Below are 10,165 nucleotides of genomic sequence, written 5' to 3'. Positions count from 1 at the left end.
AAATAAGGGCCTCCAATAGGGACCGAGAGAAGAATTTGGTTTGGTCTCCCGATAAAATTAAGCATCCCGTGTTCGCCCCGAACACACAACTTAATTTTATCAATGATAATTCATTCCACTAGAGAACTATCATTAAACTACCGCACCAATCCCAAATTACATTTTGGGCTCCTTCTTATTATAGCGTGTTAGTCTCTGTGTTTAAGATATCGAATGTCCACTTATTAAGTGAGTTCGACAACTCATTTAATTAATATCTAAGTCAAGAGTAGTACCACTCAACCTTATCGTCATGTTGGACTAAGTCCACCTGCAGGTTTAACATGACAATCCTTATGAGCTCCTCTTGGGGACATTATCAACCTAGTATCTCTAGGACACAGTTTCCTTCTATAATCAACAACACACACTATAAGTGATATCATTTCCCAACTTATCGGGTTTATTGATTCATCGAACTAAATCTCACCCATTGATAAATTAAAGAAATAAATATCAAATATATGTGCTTGTTATTATATTAGGATTAAGAGCACACACTTCCATAATAACTGAGGTCTTTGTTCCTTTATAAAGTCAGTATAAAAGAAACGATCTCAAATGGTCCTACTCAATACACTCTGAGTGTACTAGTGTAATTATATAGTCAAGATAAACTAATACCTAATTACACTACGACCTTCTAATGGTTTGTTCCTTTCCATTTTAGTCGTGAGCTACTGTTTATAATTTATAAGGTACTGATAACATCATCTTCTGCATGTGACACCACATACTATGTTATCTACAATATAAATTATATGAACAACTACAAACAAATGTAGATAATTTGACCAAATGTGATTCTTTATTCAAAACAAATGTTTACAAAAGCTTAGGCTTTCAGTATACACTCCAACATTTTCGCCTAGGGTTACTATCCCCTAGGACCTAGGGTTACCACCCCCTAGAGTTTTTCACTTGCCTAATCGCAGCTAGGCCTTTTCATCACCTATCGTTATCACCCCCTAGGACCTAGGGTTACCACCCCCTAGGGTTTTCCACCTACCTAGAATTCATTAGGACTTTTGCCTAAGACAACTTAGGGCGTTCCTGCAAGCTCAATCAACCTTTTTAGATCACAAGACAACTTAATTTTGGACCCTTTGAGATAATCAAAACTCAGGTTCGATCGTTTGATGTTTCCTGCACCAACATGGACCGCTTGTCCGGTCAGGCAAGAGACAACATACTGAGCCGAGGGATTATGAAGAAGAACATCCTTGAGCGTCCGGGCAGGGAATCTCGGCTGAGCGACTTCCCCGCTCAGCCAAATAATGGGGGCAGCTCATCATATCCTTCTAGGAGTTAGTGCCACTGATAACAGGGCATGGTTAACAGGTGAATCATACGGCGAAAGCTTCTACTATCATGTCAGGGATTTACGTACCTTATTAAGGAATGGTATCAGAGACAGTTTTTTGACATATTCTTTCATCTAACAATTGGAAAAACGTGCATGCACCTTGTGAAATGTGCACGTCTACTACTGGAGCACTATATAAAGGGGGGAGGGGGGGGGGGGTCCATGCACCGGAGGTGGTATACATTATTTGTGCTAGAGCTCCTGTTGTTGTTATAGTTCTTTGACGTCTTTTCTACTATTCTGGTGATTGACTTGAGCGTCGGAGTGCCAATGCCGGAGACCACTTCCCTGATCCAACACTGACATTCTTTGTGTTACAGAGTGGAGCAGAGTCTTCACCCAGTCAACTTAGAAGCTACCTCCCTAACTAGCCATCTTCATCATTTTCGGACAGGATCAATAACGATGTTATTGATGATTTTGCCTTTAAAACTGCATCACGAAAACACTTTAAATGAATTGTCTTTGTGTTTTTTTATAGGTGTATTACAGTATTCACTCTTCTTTTTTCTTTTGATTTAGTGAGGAGGAAGTGAAGAAGAAGGTTTACAACGTCTGTGAGTGATACTTTAGATTTAGATGTGAAATTAATGAGGAGGCATCCAACAAGCTGGAAGGTTTGTGCTAATTCTGAGGAACTAAGGGGGCGTTTGGTACGCGCGTTTTCTATTTTCATTTTCTGGAAAACGCGCATTTTCTGGAAAATGGTGTTTGGTTTGCGTTTTCTGCGCGCGTTTTCTAAAAAATTGGCTATCGTTTTCTAGAAAAACAGAGAATGACAAAAAGTCATTTTCTGTTTTCTAGAAAACGCGCGTTTTCCAGAAAATGAAAATGAAAACGGTGCAAACCAAATGCACCCTAATATTTCAAGTTTTTATAACAAAAATTTATTTTACTTTCTGTACTGAGTAACCAAGTAGGTCATTATCCATGGAAAATTTGTGCTCACGACATGATGCCTTAGTTAATTTGAAATTTTAAAAATTTATAGTATTTTTAATTTTTGTTATTGCTAGGATTCCTATATAAAATTTAATTCATTTATATTGAGTTTTAATTTTTCTTATCAAATGAAGTATATAAGCAATGTCACTTTTTTTTTTGGATAAAAAGATTTTAATTCTTAACCACTGCATTGAATAAATTGTTTAAGTTGTTCAAACTCAAAGTGAATATATTTATGACAAGTCTTCCTGATGTTCTCTTCATTATTCTAGATTCGTTGATATTGAAAATAAATATTATGGAGGTAAGTTGATTAGACTATATTTTTTTTATTATTTTCTAGTTTAGTGTCAGGATTTTGTATTACATTACTCTGCTTATCTCTTTGCATTCTTTGTGTTATATTACTCTGCTTATCTCTTTACATTCTTGCGTTAAAATTTTCTTCGTTGTCAGTGTTTTTTGTTAAAATTTCAAGTGATTGTTCTTTGTAAACATCTCTTATATTATAAATGAAATTGATTACAAATAGAATTGTTATTATTGGATAATTTAATAGTGTAGGAATAGAAAAAAAAATTTAGATCCATAGCTTTAGAATTGATGCTTCATTATAATTTCTAGGTTAGAGTTGTAGGAATTTATGCATAAATAAAAAAAAATCAACCCTCGTAAGACAAAAAAAAATCTTATTTCTTTATCCTATTTTTAGAAATAAAATTTTATAGATTAAAATAATTATTACTAAGCTGATGGAAGAATAAATTTGGGTATAATTATCCAAGACCGACTCTGATTGACCCTCGATTAGATATAAACATATAAATCATGAGTTATTGGAGGAAAAATACTATATATATATATATATATATATATATTAGGAATTTCATATCTGAGGGATTAATATAGCCCATTGCGAAAAGTCTTCATGGCCCTTGCAATTTTTTCATACAAGGCTAGTCCGGCCCACTTACTTTGCTTAAATGAAGAATTAAGAAGTTTTCTAGAAGATTTGAAACACACATGAGGCAGGATGGATCATTTTTTTGGGTCAGGAAATATGTCACTCGTATTTATAGTTGGATCGTGATCACAATATGATCGTAAATGATTATGATCTTTTCTTGAGTTTATCGTCCCACACAAAGTACATCTTTGTGTTCATCCGATTTAATTTATTATTTAATTTAATTTCTAAGCCAAATCAGTTCGAGTTTGTTATCGCACTGCAGCTCGTGACCGACGCCAAGCAGAAGCAAAGACGCAAGAGCAAAGTAAACAGCGGGCGCTGCGCTGGGCCGAACTGAGCGGAGCGGAGCAGGTGACGCTGTCGGCCATTGCAGCGCACACCCTGCGCTGACCCCTCCCTCCTCCCAAATCAAGATCCGCCCTCTAAACAACCACGCTACGTTTGTTTGTCTCCTTCCTTCTGCTTCTTCTCCTCATCCCGATCAGGCGATCACTCATGCCCAGGAACAAACATGGCAACAAACAATAATATAACCATTCCTAAGTGGAGAGGCAATACGTCGAACATGTCGACTGCTTGCAGAGCAAACATGCACGTGGTTGTGAAGGAATATGACTACTGTACAGTGAAACATGGCTTTCTCTTTGGAAATCAAGAGCTTCTGCAGCCAGTGGGACATTGTACACGTGTGTGCATGGTATGCTGTCTGGATTCAATGGTGGTATTGATTGGATATATGGTATTGATCTCGTCCGGAAGTTGAGTCGGATGAAGGCGGGTCTTGGTGTATTGGAAGTTGACGGAAAGTCGCCGCGGCGTCTGATCTACCTGGTACCCCTCGGAAAGGTTCGCACGGGCAGATGACGAAGGAAGATGGCCAGGATGATAACACTACGGCTCTGCACACACTCAGACGAGCCCACGAGTCGTTAGAGACCAGAAACCAGGAAAAAAGTCCCCGGATCATGTCCTCCGACGCTCAAGTCAGGTACTTTTTCCCCAGAAAACGCAGAGAAAGGACGAAAAGTAAAGACTAGTGAGAAATGACGAGTGAACGTACTTGCATAAGGGACAAAGCATCCCTTTTTATATTGCAACAGATGTTTCTGGAGTCTGGCGGGTGTCAGGGAATGTCGACTGTCAGGCTTTGTCTGGTGGTGAATGACACGCGACACCTCCTCATAGGCTGGCGACATAACCAAAGGGGTAATGAGCTCCAACTGTTAGTATATTTCCTGACACACTGATTATTCTCTGACATTCTCTGACAAGCAGTTACGATTTCCTGGCTTGTTTGCCCTGTAGTGCCTGGATGCTAGGTCTGCATTCCGCGGTCTGTACTCCGACCTGCTTCTGTATGCTGTTATCCATGGTTCGTATGTCCCGACTTGTACGTCAGATCTGTATCCTGACCTGCTGCTATCCATGGCTTGTATGTTTCGACCTGCACGACCGTTCTGTATTCCGACCCGCATCTGTTTACTGTTATCCATGGCTTGTACGTTCCGACCTGCACGCCAAGTCTGTATCCCGACCCGCATTTGTTTATTGTTATCCATGGCTTGTACATCCCGACCTGTAAGCCAGGTCTGTATCCTGATCTGCTTCTGTCCGCTGTTATCCATGGTCTGTACGTCCCGACCTGTACGCCAAGTCTGTATCCTGACCTGCTTCTGTCCGCTGTTATCCATGGCTTGTACGTTCTGACCTGCACGACTGGTCTGTATCCTGACCCGCATCTTTTTACTGTTATCCATGGCTTGTACGTTCCGACCTGCACGCCAGGTCTGTATCCCGACCCACACCTGTTTACTGTTATCCATGGCTTGTACATCCTGACCTGTACGCCAGGTCTGTATCCTGACATGCTTCTGTCCGCTGTTATCTATGGCTTGTACGTCCCGACCTGTACGTCATGTCTGTATTCTGACCTGCTTCTGTCCGCTGTTATCCATGGCCTGTACGCCCCGACCTATACACCAAGCCTGTTCTGTGTCATAGGTCTTCCTTTCCTAGCCTTTGCCTGGCCTGTGAGCTCAGTCCTTAGACGTACCTGGCCTATTATGTGAAAATCGACAATAGACTTCAGATATTATCCGAAGTAATAGGTAGATAATTACCGAAGTAGACGCACGTGAAGTAAAAGGGTCAATTTTTTACTTCACCACACTTTTACCGAAGTCTTTCACCGGTCCAAAACCGGTTCAAAATCGAACCATTTTCGAAGTAAAAAAACTCTATTACTTCATCGAGACCAGTAAAATGATTGAAGTAGTTGATGATATATTACTTCATAGGTTTCGTTGTTTGACGAAGTAAAATAGGTATACAACTTCACAATTTTTGAATTCTGGTGCAGTAAAAGTTTAATTTTACTTCTGCATAATTTGTCTTGGTTGAAGTATTTGTTATTGTATTACTTCATCATAGTCTAGCAGTAATAGAGTATATTTTACTACAACAAAAAATTCAATGTAGCGAAGTAATTTATACGAACTACTTCATAAATTTGATCAGTAGTGAAATAAATAGTTTCTTTAACTACACCACTATTTAAATTTAGCGAAGTCTTATTTGTCGTATTACTTCATCATTTATTTATAGTATCAAAGTAATTGATCATATTTTACTGCAATACAATTTTAATTGACAAAAAATTAGATTATAATATTTTACTACAACATAATATTTTTTACCACCAAAATTAAACAAACATATCACAAATATGTATCAAATACAATCCAAAAGTGTATTAATAAAAGACATGTTTAACCATAACCCAAAAACTTTTGTATCCAAAATCTCTAAATACATATCTAAAATTTATATCATAGCCTATACTTAGGCACCCACATAGAAGTAGACGAATTTGCTCCATTCACTTCTGACTTCATCATACTGAGATTGATTGTATTACTGTTTATTTTTTGATGCTGCAAACTGAAACATTAATAGAAGTTTGAGGATCAATAAAAATGACTCAATATTTTATAAAAAAAATATTTCATAAAGAAGAAATTCACCTTTCTCTCCAATTATGGATCTTCATCCAAGACTATCTCTTTCATGTACCGCATCACACAATATCTACATTCAACACCACCATTTTGTTTAAGATTACCCTAATAAAATTCATGCAAGAAGTCACAATCCAAATAATAAAAATTATTAATTATTATCTAAATATATAGTCACAATACATACTGTCAATTGTTTAAAACCTGGTCCTTTTGAATACCCCTTGATGCATTATATATCTTGCCCCCACTACATTGTAAATAATAGAAAATTATTTTTACAACCTATAATGAATTGAATGCATTCAAAATCAGTATAATCTACTACTTACTTGGTCATAATAGTTTGTCAAGCATAGTCTCGGTTCCGGTTACTCAAAGAGTCCAATAAATATATCATATTCTTATCTTCATTAATTATAGTCAAGATCTAATGATACTTGTACAAATGAAAATATAACATTGACTAGTATTTAATAGGAATTGATAAATAATTAAAATCTTACCCAATGTTATATGGGATGAAGCAAATGTTATCTCTGTTTGATGCTCTCAACTGACCAGCAATATGTTGTGACAATTTACTGCCTTCTTCACCCACAACGCATGTAGGTATGTGACCAGGATCCACAAATGATACATACTTAGCTCTTTTTTCTTTCTTCAAGTATTTGTAAAGGTAACTGCAAGGTAACTGCATTATAAATATCATCACAGACTGTCTCGCAAGGGTTACATCAGATTGTAATATTACTTGCTTTTTGATACTGCAAACTAAAGCATTAACAGAAGTTTAAGGGTAAATGCAAAATGACTCAATATTACATAAAAAAGATATTTCATAAAAAAGAAATTCACCTTCCTCTCCAATTGTGGATCTTCATCTAAGACTATCTCTTTCATGTACCGCATTACACAATATCCACATTCAAAACCACCATTTTATTTTAGATTATCCTAATAAAATTAAAAATTTAATGCAATTAGTCACAATCTAAATAATAAGAATTATTAATTGATGCCTAAATACATTTTGTAAAGGTAATTGCAAGGTAATTGTAAGGTAATGGTAAAAAATGCTAGAACATACAAGATACCCATAATCATCATCATAAAACTTGAACATATGAGGTAAGCATACAAAAAAAAATACCATAGATGATGGGTACATATGAGGTAAACATACAAAAAAAAAAATACCATAGATGATGGGTACAAGAATATTCATAATCCTACATCAATTTGTAACAATATCTATTAGCAAAAGTATCTAACATCAAGCATTATCACCCTTCTCTATAAGGATCATCTTTAATAAAAATTAAGGTCAAATCTAAATTTACCCCATGTGAACAAAGCAAAGTATGTGAACAAAGCAAAGTAGGTTGACTATAGTTCATCAATAATGCTAAGACATCTCAAAAGTATTAGAAGATAGACAGTGCTAAAGTCAATTTTTATATTAAAAAAGATAGCAAGAACCAAAGTAATCGACAACACAATGCTTAAACTTCATTTTAAAGTAAATTATCAACAAAAGTACAAATGCTTCATTTTTGGTCCAACTATTTAAAAGATTTAAAAAACACGATATATAATATTAGACCAGGAGTTAAACTTTCAGTTATTTTCAGTTAAACTTTCAATTATATTAGATCAGAAGTTAATTTTAGATCTCTAACCACGTTTCCTCATGAAGTTAAACTTTCAGTTTTTTTCCATAATCCAGTATATTAAACTAATAGATGATCAACGTGACCAATAAGAGTGTAATAGTTCCAGAAAGCATAATTTTTCTACTAATGCTAGAATCTTATATGTAACCTTTGGTTTGACACATATCATTGTCAGCTCCTCTTATGTATCTTCAGCCATCTTTTTCGTGTCTCGCGTGTGGTATTAAAGATGCCAAGAGTTGGTTTGTTGCTGACAAAACATTTCTTATTCTTTGCATGATGCTATCTAAAACAATATATAATTGTAAATATAATGAATACAAATTAAGGTGTAAAAATGAAGTTTAAAAGAATAAAACTAATTGCAAGGACATCCTAACTTAACAATAAAATTTCTACTGCTGATCTTAACCCAGTGAATCAGATTCCAATACATATTGACACTAGATGATTCTATAGTAGTAAAAGGTCCAGTCACATTCATAGTTTAGTTTGATATGGGAAAAACAAATTCCAAATCATTTGAATGCGATAAATCTTGAGAATGCTGAACAAAGAGTCTTGTGCTAGTGTAAGAACACATATAGCTTATTGAACCAAAGTTATGGGACTAATCTTATAATGAAAGGTTTCAAATCCCTTGGGATCTAACATACTAGCTTTTGATGATGTATAAACTATAAAGAAATAAAGATATTGTTATCGAGATATGAACAAACATGCATTATGCCATCACAGCTAAGCTTGGATGTCCAAATACAAAGTAAAGTGGTATTTAAATAATTTAACTTTATAGTAGGATCTTTATGTTTGCTTTTAATAAATCCAACCACAAGAAACATGCAACCTACACTGGAATCACCTTACAAGAATGATATGGCTATTTATGATAAATTGGAACGCATGAATTTTGTTTAGCAAATATCCTTTCTACATGTAAGTGCTTTACTTAGTAACAGAAGAAAAGATGCTGACACATAACTGGTTAAAATACTTGAGAAATCTCATACTACAATCTTCGCACAATAATCCCAACTAATAAACACATTATGCAGATTAAATGATCGAACCCTTAGTATAATGCCTTAATTGAACAATGCATGTGAATAGTATACATGTTCAAGGAAATCATTATCAGAAAAAGCACATGGCAACAGATGCATCATAAACATCACATTCCTTTAGAGCACAATGTAATTAGTGTACCTGTGGATCCCTTTGTATATCTTATCATCGCCCCTCTGTCAGACTTACTTGCCCTTAGAGAGCCTCCTTTGCCCTCTTCAGCACCCACTCTCTGATGGTGCAGGCATCCTTAGAGAACTCGATCTTCATCTTGAGTGCAACCATGGTGCAACTATCATCATGCTTGACCTAGATCTCCATGGACGAATCAAACTGGAACAGGGAGCCAACCTCGGAGCAAGACGAAGAGAAGGAAAGCTCGGCGAACTTCTTCATCTTTAGATCGGAAGACAAAATATCATCGATGGAGACTTCCTCATCGAAGTCAACTTTTTTTCTCTTGCGGATATTCTTTGTGTCCTTGGGCTTGCGGAAGAAATTGTAGAAATTGCTCATGTTGCCTCTTCTTCCTATGGCTAGGAAACCCCAAAGAGGATGCCCTATTAAAGGTTGATTCCACCGGCGGCACTACAGAGATGAAGAACCCTAATGGCGTAGCAAGGAAAGGAAAGAAGGGGCTGGGAGAGGGAACACACCTAGAGTGTAGAGAGGAACGGAAGTGAAGTGCATCAGGGAAAAATAAGAATGTTGCCCATTGGGGAAAACGCGAAGGCTTGAATTGGGGGAAAAAATGTCAAAACTTGCGTCAAGGAGGTTGTGAAGTGCTTTTGGTGAAAAACAAAAGAAGGACTTAGGGTTTTAGTAGAGAATAGATGGAAAAATAATAAATCGGTTCAACATGGGAAAAATTTTAACTTATTCAAAGTTATTACTTCATCACTTGGACTTATCAATTTTATTTAATAACTTACTACTTCATCAAATACATATTACGAAGTAAAATATTAGAAGTGAGGTTCAATTTTTTAACCTATGAAGTCTAAAATTATATTTAGTGCATAAAATTTAGTGAAGTTAATTATCATATATTACTTCGTAATTATAATTACTGAAGTAAACAGTGACG

General features: G+C 36.0%; 1 long non-coding RNA gene across 9 annotated transcripts; it reads right to left on the bottom strand.

The window, feature by feature from the left end:
- Positions 1–6,346: 6,346 nt before the first annotated feature.
- LOC121992298 lies at positions 6,347–9,869 on the bottom strand. 9 transcript variants are annotated; one of them, XR_006114838.1, is made up of 6 exons: positions 9,220–9,869; positions 8,162–8,299; positions 7,196–7,294; positions 6,670–7,031; positions 6,525–6,587; positions 6,347–6,407 (listed from the first exon to the last, which is right to left on the bottom strand). It is a non-coding gene; the product is annotated as an uncharacterized LOC121992298 (long non-coding RNA). The 9 variants fall into 9 exon arrangements; XR_006114837.1 differs by having other exon boundaries at positions 6,383–6,442; XR_006114836.1 differs by having other exon boundaries at positions 6,360–6,407; positions 6,525–7,031.
- Between the last annotated feature and the right edge of the window lie 296 nt (positions 9,870–10,165).

Source organism: Zingiber officinale, chromosome 6B, assembly GCF_018446385.1.
Source record: "Zingiber officinale cultivar Zhangliang chromosome 6B, Zo_v1.1, whole genome shotgun sequence".
Lineage (NCBI taxonomy): Eukaryota > Viridiplantae > Streptophyta > Magnoliopsida > Zingiberales > Zingiberaceae > Zingiber > Zingiber officinale.
The sequence above is the reverse complement of the archived record's forward strand: the minus strand, read 5'-3'. Positions and strand labels throughout refer to the sequence as shown.